The sequence below is a fragment of the Hipposideros armiger genome, unplaced genomic scaffold (assembly GCF_001890085.2).
Source record: "Hipposideros armiger isolate ML-2016 unplaced genomic scaffold, ASM189008v1 scaffold_223, whole genome shotgun sequence".
Classification (NCBI taxonomy): Eukaryota; Metazoa; Chordata; class Mammalia; order Chiroptera; family Hipposideridae; genus Hipposideros; species Hipposideros armiger.
The window spans coordinates 874,276-881,932 of NW_017731573.1; the positions used below are offsets into that span (position 1 = coordinate 874,276).

General features: G+C 39.4%; 1 pseudogene; it reads right to left on the reverse strand.

Annotated features, from left to right (window-relative positions):
* Positions 1-3,470: 3,470 nt before the first annotated feature.
* LOC109389143 (septin-10 pseudogene) lies at positions 3,471-4,629 on the reverse strand (annotated as a pseudogene).
* Positions 4,630-7,657: the final 3,028 nt, after the last annotated feature.

Here is a 7,657-nt window from a genome sequence, read left to right on the forward strand (position 1 = left end):
CATAATCCAGAGGCCTCCAAGGATGACACACCCAAAGGGAAGACTGGGCAGGCACCAGAGATGTGCTAAAGTGAATCCTGCTCTGTGGGGTCATATGCAGCTCTTCCACTGTCATCACTGTCAGTTCTCACAACCCATCAGCCCAAGAGTCAATCCCTCTTACTGCATGAAAACAGCAGCCAAGGCTCAACTATAATAGGAGGGCACCTGCAACCCACACAAGGTGACCAAGGAGACTATGTCAATGGGCACCACAAAACAGCTATTACATAAGGCCACTTTATTAAGACCAGGAGACATAGCAGCCCTACTTAATACATAGAAACATACATTGGGAAGCAACCAAAATGGGGAGATAAAGAAACATGTCCCAAATAAAAGAACAGGTCAAAGTTCCAGATTAAGAACTAAAAAAAATGGTGACAAGCAATCTACTAGATGCAGAGTTCAAAACACTGATTATAAGGATGCTTAATGATCTCAGGCAGAACATCAAAAAAGAGATAGGAAACATAAAAATAGAGATAGAAAACATTAAAAAAAAGAGTCAAATATAAAATGTAATATGATGAATATAATATAAAGAATGTAATGAAATAAAGACTACATTAGAGGAAAGTAGCAGATTAGATGAAACAGAGGATCGAATCAGCAATTTAAAAGATAAAGGAGCAGAAAACACCCAATCAGAACAGCAAAAAGAAAATAGAATCCCCCAAAAAACCATGAGAAGAGTTTAAGGGGACTCTGCAACAACATCAAGCATATCAACATTCACATCATAGGGGTACCAGAAGGAGAAGACAAAGCAAGGAAATGAAAACCTATTTGAAGAAATAATGATGGAAAACTTCCCTAACCTGGCAAAGGAAATAGACATCCAAGCTGAGGAAATGCAGAGAGTCCCAAACAAGATGAACTCAAAGAGGCGTACACCAAGACACATCATAACTACAATGTCAAAGGTTAAAGATAAAGAAAGAATCTTAAAAGTAGCAAAAGAAAAGCAGTTAGTTGTCTCCTGCTTAAGGGAGTTCTCATAAGATTTTCAGCTGATTTCTCAATAGAAACTTTGCAGGCCAGAAGGCAATGGCATGAAACATTCAAAGTAATGAAAACTAAGAACCTACAAGCAAGATTACTCTACCCAGCAAAGCTATCATTTAGAATCAAAGAACAGATAAAGAGCTTCCCAGACAAGAAAAAGCTAAAGAAGTTCATCACCACCAAACCAGTACTGGAGGATGTTTAAGGGACTTCTTTAAGGTGGGGGGGGGAAGAAAAAATATGAATAATAAAATGGCAATAACATATCTATCAACAATTACTTTAAATGTAAATGGATAAATGCTCTAATCAAAAGACATAGGGTCACTGAATGGATAAGAAAACAAAACCTTTACATATGCTGTCCATAAGAGACTCAGTTCAGATTGAAAGACACACACAGACTGAAAGCAAAGGGATGGAGAAAAGATATTTCATGAAAATGAAAACAAACACATAAAAATTTGGGGTAGCAATTCCTATACCAGAAAAAAATAGGCTTTAAAACAAAAGCTGTAACAAGTGACAAAGAAGGACCCAGTAACCCTAATTCTGGGTATTTATCTGAAAAAATCCAAAATGCTATTTGAAGGGGGACATGTGTGTCCATATGTTCATTGCAGTATTTTTTTTACAACAGCCAAGATATGGAGGCAACCTGGGTGTCTGTCGATGGAAGAACGAATAAAGAGGAGGTGGTACTTATATACAATGGAATATTGCTCAGCCAGGGAAGAGAATAGATTCTTGCCATCTGCAATGGAATGAATGGGCCTGGAGGGTATTGTGCTGAGTGGAATATGTCAGACAGTAAAAGACAGATACAATGTGATTTCACTTATATATAGAATCTAAAATACAAAACAAACAAACAAACAAACAAAGCAGAAACAAACTCATAGATACAGAGAACATTATGATGATTGCCAGATGAGAATGGGATTTAGGGGTTAGGTGAAAAGGAGAAGGGATTAAGAAGTACAAATTGGTTGTTACAAAGTAATCATGGGAATGTAGGGTATAGCATAAGGAATATAGTCAATAATATGGTAATAGCTATGTATAGTGCCAGGTGGGTACTAGTCTAGTCAGGGGTATCACTTCTTAAATTATATAAATGTCTAATCACTGTGCTGTAATCCTGAAATTAATATAAAACAATATTGAATGTCAACTATGATTGAAAAACTTAAAAAGAGGGGGAAAATGTGAGGGGAATAAGAAGTTCAAATTTCCAGGTATAAAACGAGCAAGTCATGAGAATGTAATGTGCAGCATAGGGAATCTAGTCAATAATATTGTGATAGCGTGATACGATGTCAGATGGTTGCTGGACTGATCATGGTGATCACTTCTCTAGGTATATAAATGTTGAATAACTATAGTGTTCACCTGAAGCTAATATAATATTGTATGTTAGTTATATTTTGATAAAAAATCTTAAAATAAATGAGTAATTGTCAGCTTTATTTAAAATACTTAAGTGCAAAAAAAAAGAAAAATTATATACTTATGAGTGTTAAGAAAAAGTTAATTGTTCTGAGAATACTACTAAGGCACTGAATTCAAATATCCCTTGAGATATGAATTATCCAATTTTTAAAATATCTTTAATATTCAGATGTTCAGTTATTTTATTAAGAACTATTTTTAATATGATTCAACCTTATTTATATTTTTTCCTGGAAGACAGAGTATGTCTTAAGCAACAAGTATGTAATACATCCTAATGAAAATACTGTGATAACACCCAGGTTTAAATGTACTTATCACTAGAAAAAGGGTTTCTATACCTGGATGTTTTTACTTTTAAATATATCTTGCTTCTCACAATAATGTATCAACCACAATAAGGCACACTGAAGCATGGAAGGCCACCGTGTTATATAAAATGTGATAAAAAGTTTGGGATCATGTTACCAATTGGATAATTATATCAAAAACTAAAAAGTTCTAGAAAACTATTGAGAGGTTAGTTTCAGGTATATAATATATTTTAAAACATATTCCAAATATTTTACATGTAGTATGTATACCAAAACAAGGTTCATCTTGGGATATAAATACAATCAGCCATAATATGACTGAGTTCTGTGTTGTCATTGGCCCTGACACTGCTCCATGGTATGATGCTAAGCAAAGTGATGATAAATGAGCAGCAGGAAAAATGATCTAGATTCATCACAAAACAGATATTTAAAAATGTCTAACAAAAGTGAATATGTAAGTGTTACCATCCACTCTGGATTATGTATCTACCTTAGACTTAAAAGCATTTTTCCGTAAATAGCAGTAATTGTGGCCATTGGCCAAATACAGAATAAATGACACAGCAAATAAACAACAGCAAGAAAATCACACCATACTTCCAAGGTTTTAACAACTTTGCCTATGATGACCTTCTGTGATCTGGAATCTTTGCTTTACATAAAATTGTAGTTCTTGCGGTCCTTGTCCTTCAGGTTGCCACCTGTTGCCATAAAGGCCTGGTTCTGGTGTATCTCGGAGGTGGCTTTCTTTTTAGAGAGAGATTATTTCTTCTTGCAAAAGTCTTTTCTTCAAACTTCATTCTCTCTTCTTGGTGAACTCTTTTAAGGTGTTTAAATTTGGCCTGCAGCTCTCTTTCAGCTTCTTTCATTATGGTTTCTTTCTCCTTTACTCACCACACAAGCATATGCTTCATTTCTTCTTCTTTCCTCTGGCGTTCAGCATAAAATGTGTGTCCTTTGGCTTCATAGGCCTCTTGAAGATGGAGCAGCTTATTCTCTGGGCCCACATCAGTAAAGCTCATTTCCTCCCGTTTACAATGCCTGTAGGGTGCATAGTGCCTGGTGTGGGTCTGTTTTGGCAGATCCTCCATGTTTGTACAAGTGAGCATTTCCCAGAGCCTTACAAACCACAGCAGTTTTCATTTTCCACTTAGACAACACCCCAAGGGTACTGGCGGGTTCTGACCATCTTATTTCCAACTTGTACGTCATTCATACTTCCTACAGCAAAAAATGGCAAGTGTCCATTCATTGAAGCATTGATTTTAGCAATAGTTTTATCATCTGTTGGCAACTGGTATATCTGGACACCATTGCTGGCCAATTCACCCATGAACTTGCTCTTAAACTTCTGTAACTCAGTTTTAGAAATTGCATCTGCTTTGGCAATCACCTGTATAATGTTCATCATGCTATCAGGCTCCTCATGGTTAAAAGACCAAGTGACTTCAGAGAGTGGCCTGTTGGTGAGATGAAGTGGAGGCACGTGTGGACACAAGAATCATGGTGAAGACGGAACGCTTAATCTTCAGTTCTTGGAGATAGGCCTCAAAGTGAGCATCTATATAGTCAACTATTGATTGGTAGCTCTCATCTTTGTTTATGTGGTAACCAAATTCCACTGTATTTACTATGGTCAATTTCAATCAAATGTTACTATCTTGGAGTTCATATGTCTGAACTTTAAGTCTAATGTGGGTAAAAATGTGAAGGATTCATGGTCTTCAAAAAAGCCTTGCTGAATGGATCTGTTGACCAGCTGATCAGGCAAACTCTCAAAACCAACATGGCCGGACATAAAGAATGAATATTTTCTTTCTTTCTTTCTTTCTTTCTTTCTTTCTTTCTTTCTTTCTTTCTTTCTTTCTTTCTTTCTTTCTTTCTTTCTTTCTTTCTTTCTCTCTCTCTCTCTCTCTCTCTCTCTCTTTCTTTCTTTCTTTCTTTCTTTCTTCCTTCCTTCCTTCCTTTCTCTTTCTTTCTTTCCTTCTTCCTTTCTCTCTTTCTTTCTTTCTTTTTTTTTGTCTCTTTTTTGTTTCATCAGATGCTTGGAAGGACATACAAGTTTTTGTTGCCAGGTGAGACTGAAACAGCGGGTGCTGTGCCACCTCAGAGTTCATGGTCCCAGGCAGGAGCTTGAATGAAGCTGCATGTTGCCAAGGAGGACTTGGGAGGGCTTAATGCGTGGGTGTGAGGGACACAGGCCCCCCTCTTCCACTTTTAGAAACACTGTGATTACATTGGGCCCTCAGATAACCCCCTTATTTTAAGGTCATCATACTGGCAACCTTAACTCCATGTGCACCCTTAATTCTTCTTTGCTGTGTAAGGTAACACATCACAGGTTCCAGAGCTTAGGATGTGGACATCTTTGGGGGCCATTATTCTCTCTCTCCCAGTAGTTATAGGAGCTCAGGCAGGCTTTCCTGCAGAGGAAGACAATGGTGGGGTCTATACCCTAAGTCCTCCTCCTTGTGTCCAGAAGCACCTCACCCTCAGCTGTGCATCACTTTGGCCTCTTCGTCTTGCATGTTCTGGTTACTGGCTAAAGTACATCCTTATGAAGAAAAAAAAAAAAAACGTGGCCCAAAGTCTTTCCCCAATCTCTGCCCCAAACAGTAATCGTGCTGAGGAGTGGTCTGTGGAGAAGGTTAGGCCACTGAAGGATTTGTTACAAGAAGATGGGGCCTGGTGCTGGGGAGGTGGGCTGGACAATCAGTCCTGCTGAGGAGTGAGGGCGGGGTGCCCACCAGGGCAGAAGGAGCTGGGGTAGGGCAGTATGGACTCAGAGCTGTGGACATTGTAACTGAGGACAATTTGACAGATGCTGAAGAAAGGGGGCTGACTTGATGAAGTGCAAACCTTTCCTGAAATACTGTTACAACTATTCCATGAGGACACTTATGGAGTGGGCAGGAAACAAATCCCCGCAGTAACCAATAAAATCAAACTGAAGCACATAACTTACCAGGGAGAAATAGCTTCTGGTACCAGTTGAAGAATGCACAATAACACCATTGAGTCCTGTGCTCAGTTCTGTGGTGACATCATGGATGGACAGGATGAGGGAGAGGCCCTCAGGAGCCTCAGGCCCTGGTGGGAGAGGGGAGAAACACACTCCTGAAAAGCTAATTTACAATTACAAACATACCATGTGAAGGGCCAAGAATTGTGAGTTGCTTTTTAAAGAGTCAGAGAGGTTTGGAAGAAGTGAAGTTTCCCTGTGGCCCAAGGAGAGGGGAATAAGAGGTCAGCAGAGAGAGGTAAAGAAGCAAGAATTGGTCCGGAGTAGGGCTCTGCCATTTACCAGCTCTTTGACTTAGGAAGTGACTTCACAGACCCCCTCCTCCCCATACCTCAGTTTCCCTGCCTCTGCAAACGTGGCGATCATAGAACTCTTGGGTTATACCCTATGCACAGTGCTGGGAACGTGGTGGGCATGTTCATTGTTGGTTTTCATTTGTTTGTTTGTTTTTTATTTTGTTTTCTTGTGACAAGAACACTGACATGAGATCAACCCTCTTAATGGATTTGTAAGTGTCCAATGTAGTATTGTTATCTACAGGCACAATGTTGTACAGTAGATCTCTGGAACTTCTTGCATAACTGGAATTTTATGCATGCTGATTGGAGAGTTGCTAATCGGCGTGTTGGTTCTTGTGCTGCAGCTGCGATTGTAAGTGTTACTTAAGGCTTCATGGCAAGAGTGGGACTGAGGCTGGGCCATAAATGTTTGGCAATAGAGTGAGGAAAGAAGTGGACATAACGGAGAGGCAGAGAGCTCCATTTAGGAACAGGAAGAGCCTTGGCAGGTCGTCTGACTGGCTGAGGTCAGGAGCTGGAGCTTCTGTTCACTAAGGAGGTCAGGGTCAAGTTCCAAAGGCTACCTAAAATCCTTTAGGAAGTCCCTAGATGACTGGGATCAAACGAGAGACATCAGAATGGACATGGAAACAACTGAAGTGTCCTTCAATAGATGACTGGATAAAGAAGATGTGGTACATTTATACAATGGAATATTACTCAGCTGTAAGATGAAACGCTGCCATTTGCGACAACATGGATGGATCTTGAGATTATTATGCTAAGCAAAATAAGCCAGACAGAAAAAGTCGAGAACCATATGATTTCACTCATATGGGGGATATAAAACTGAAAGCAACAAAGGAACAAGACAAACAAACAAAGAAACAAAAACTCATAGACACAGAGTTTAGTGGTTACCAGAGGGTGAGGGAAGGGGGGTGGTAGAAGAGGAACAACAGGGTCAAATATATGGTGACAGAAGGAGAACTGACTCTGGGTGGTGAACACACAATGTGATATATAGATGATGTATTATAGGATTGTACACTTGAAACCTATGTAATTTTATTAACCAATGTCACCCCAATAAATTTAATTTAAAAAATTAAAAAAGAAAGACATCAGGCCATTTGAAGCTTGCACAGAGATAGTCTAAAATACACGATTTTTTTACAAAAGGTCAGATCCTGGCTGGATGACACTGAGGTGAGGATGGCGGTCTCCTTCCTCAAAGCGCAAGAGTGAGAACTAAATGAGCAAATGTCTTTAAAGTGCTCAATACACAGTCTGGGGTATAGCAAATACTCAAAAAGTATTAATTGTTATTATTCCAAAGGGTGTATGATCATAGTTTTCAAAATGTATTTCAGTTGGTTTTAGCAATGTTTTCCCCAAAGAAACCATATATGGTAAAAGAGGGCAGGCCTGGTTGATTGGGGGTTCAAGACTGAAAGCCCCCATCCTCTCCCTGGAGAAAGGCCTTCTGGGTGCTTTTCCAGCCTGGCCTGGCTGGCTGCTCCACTGGGGAGGCCCAGGAG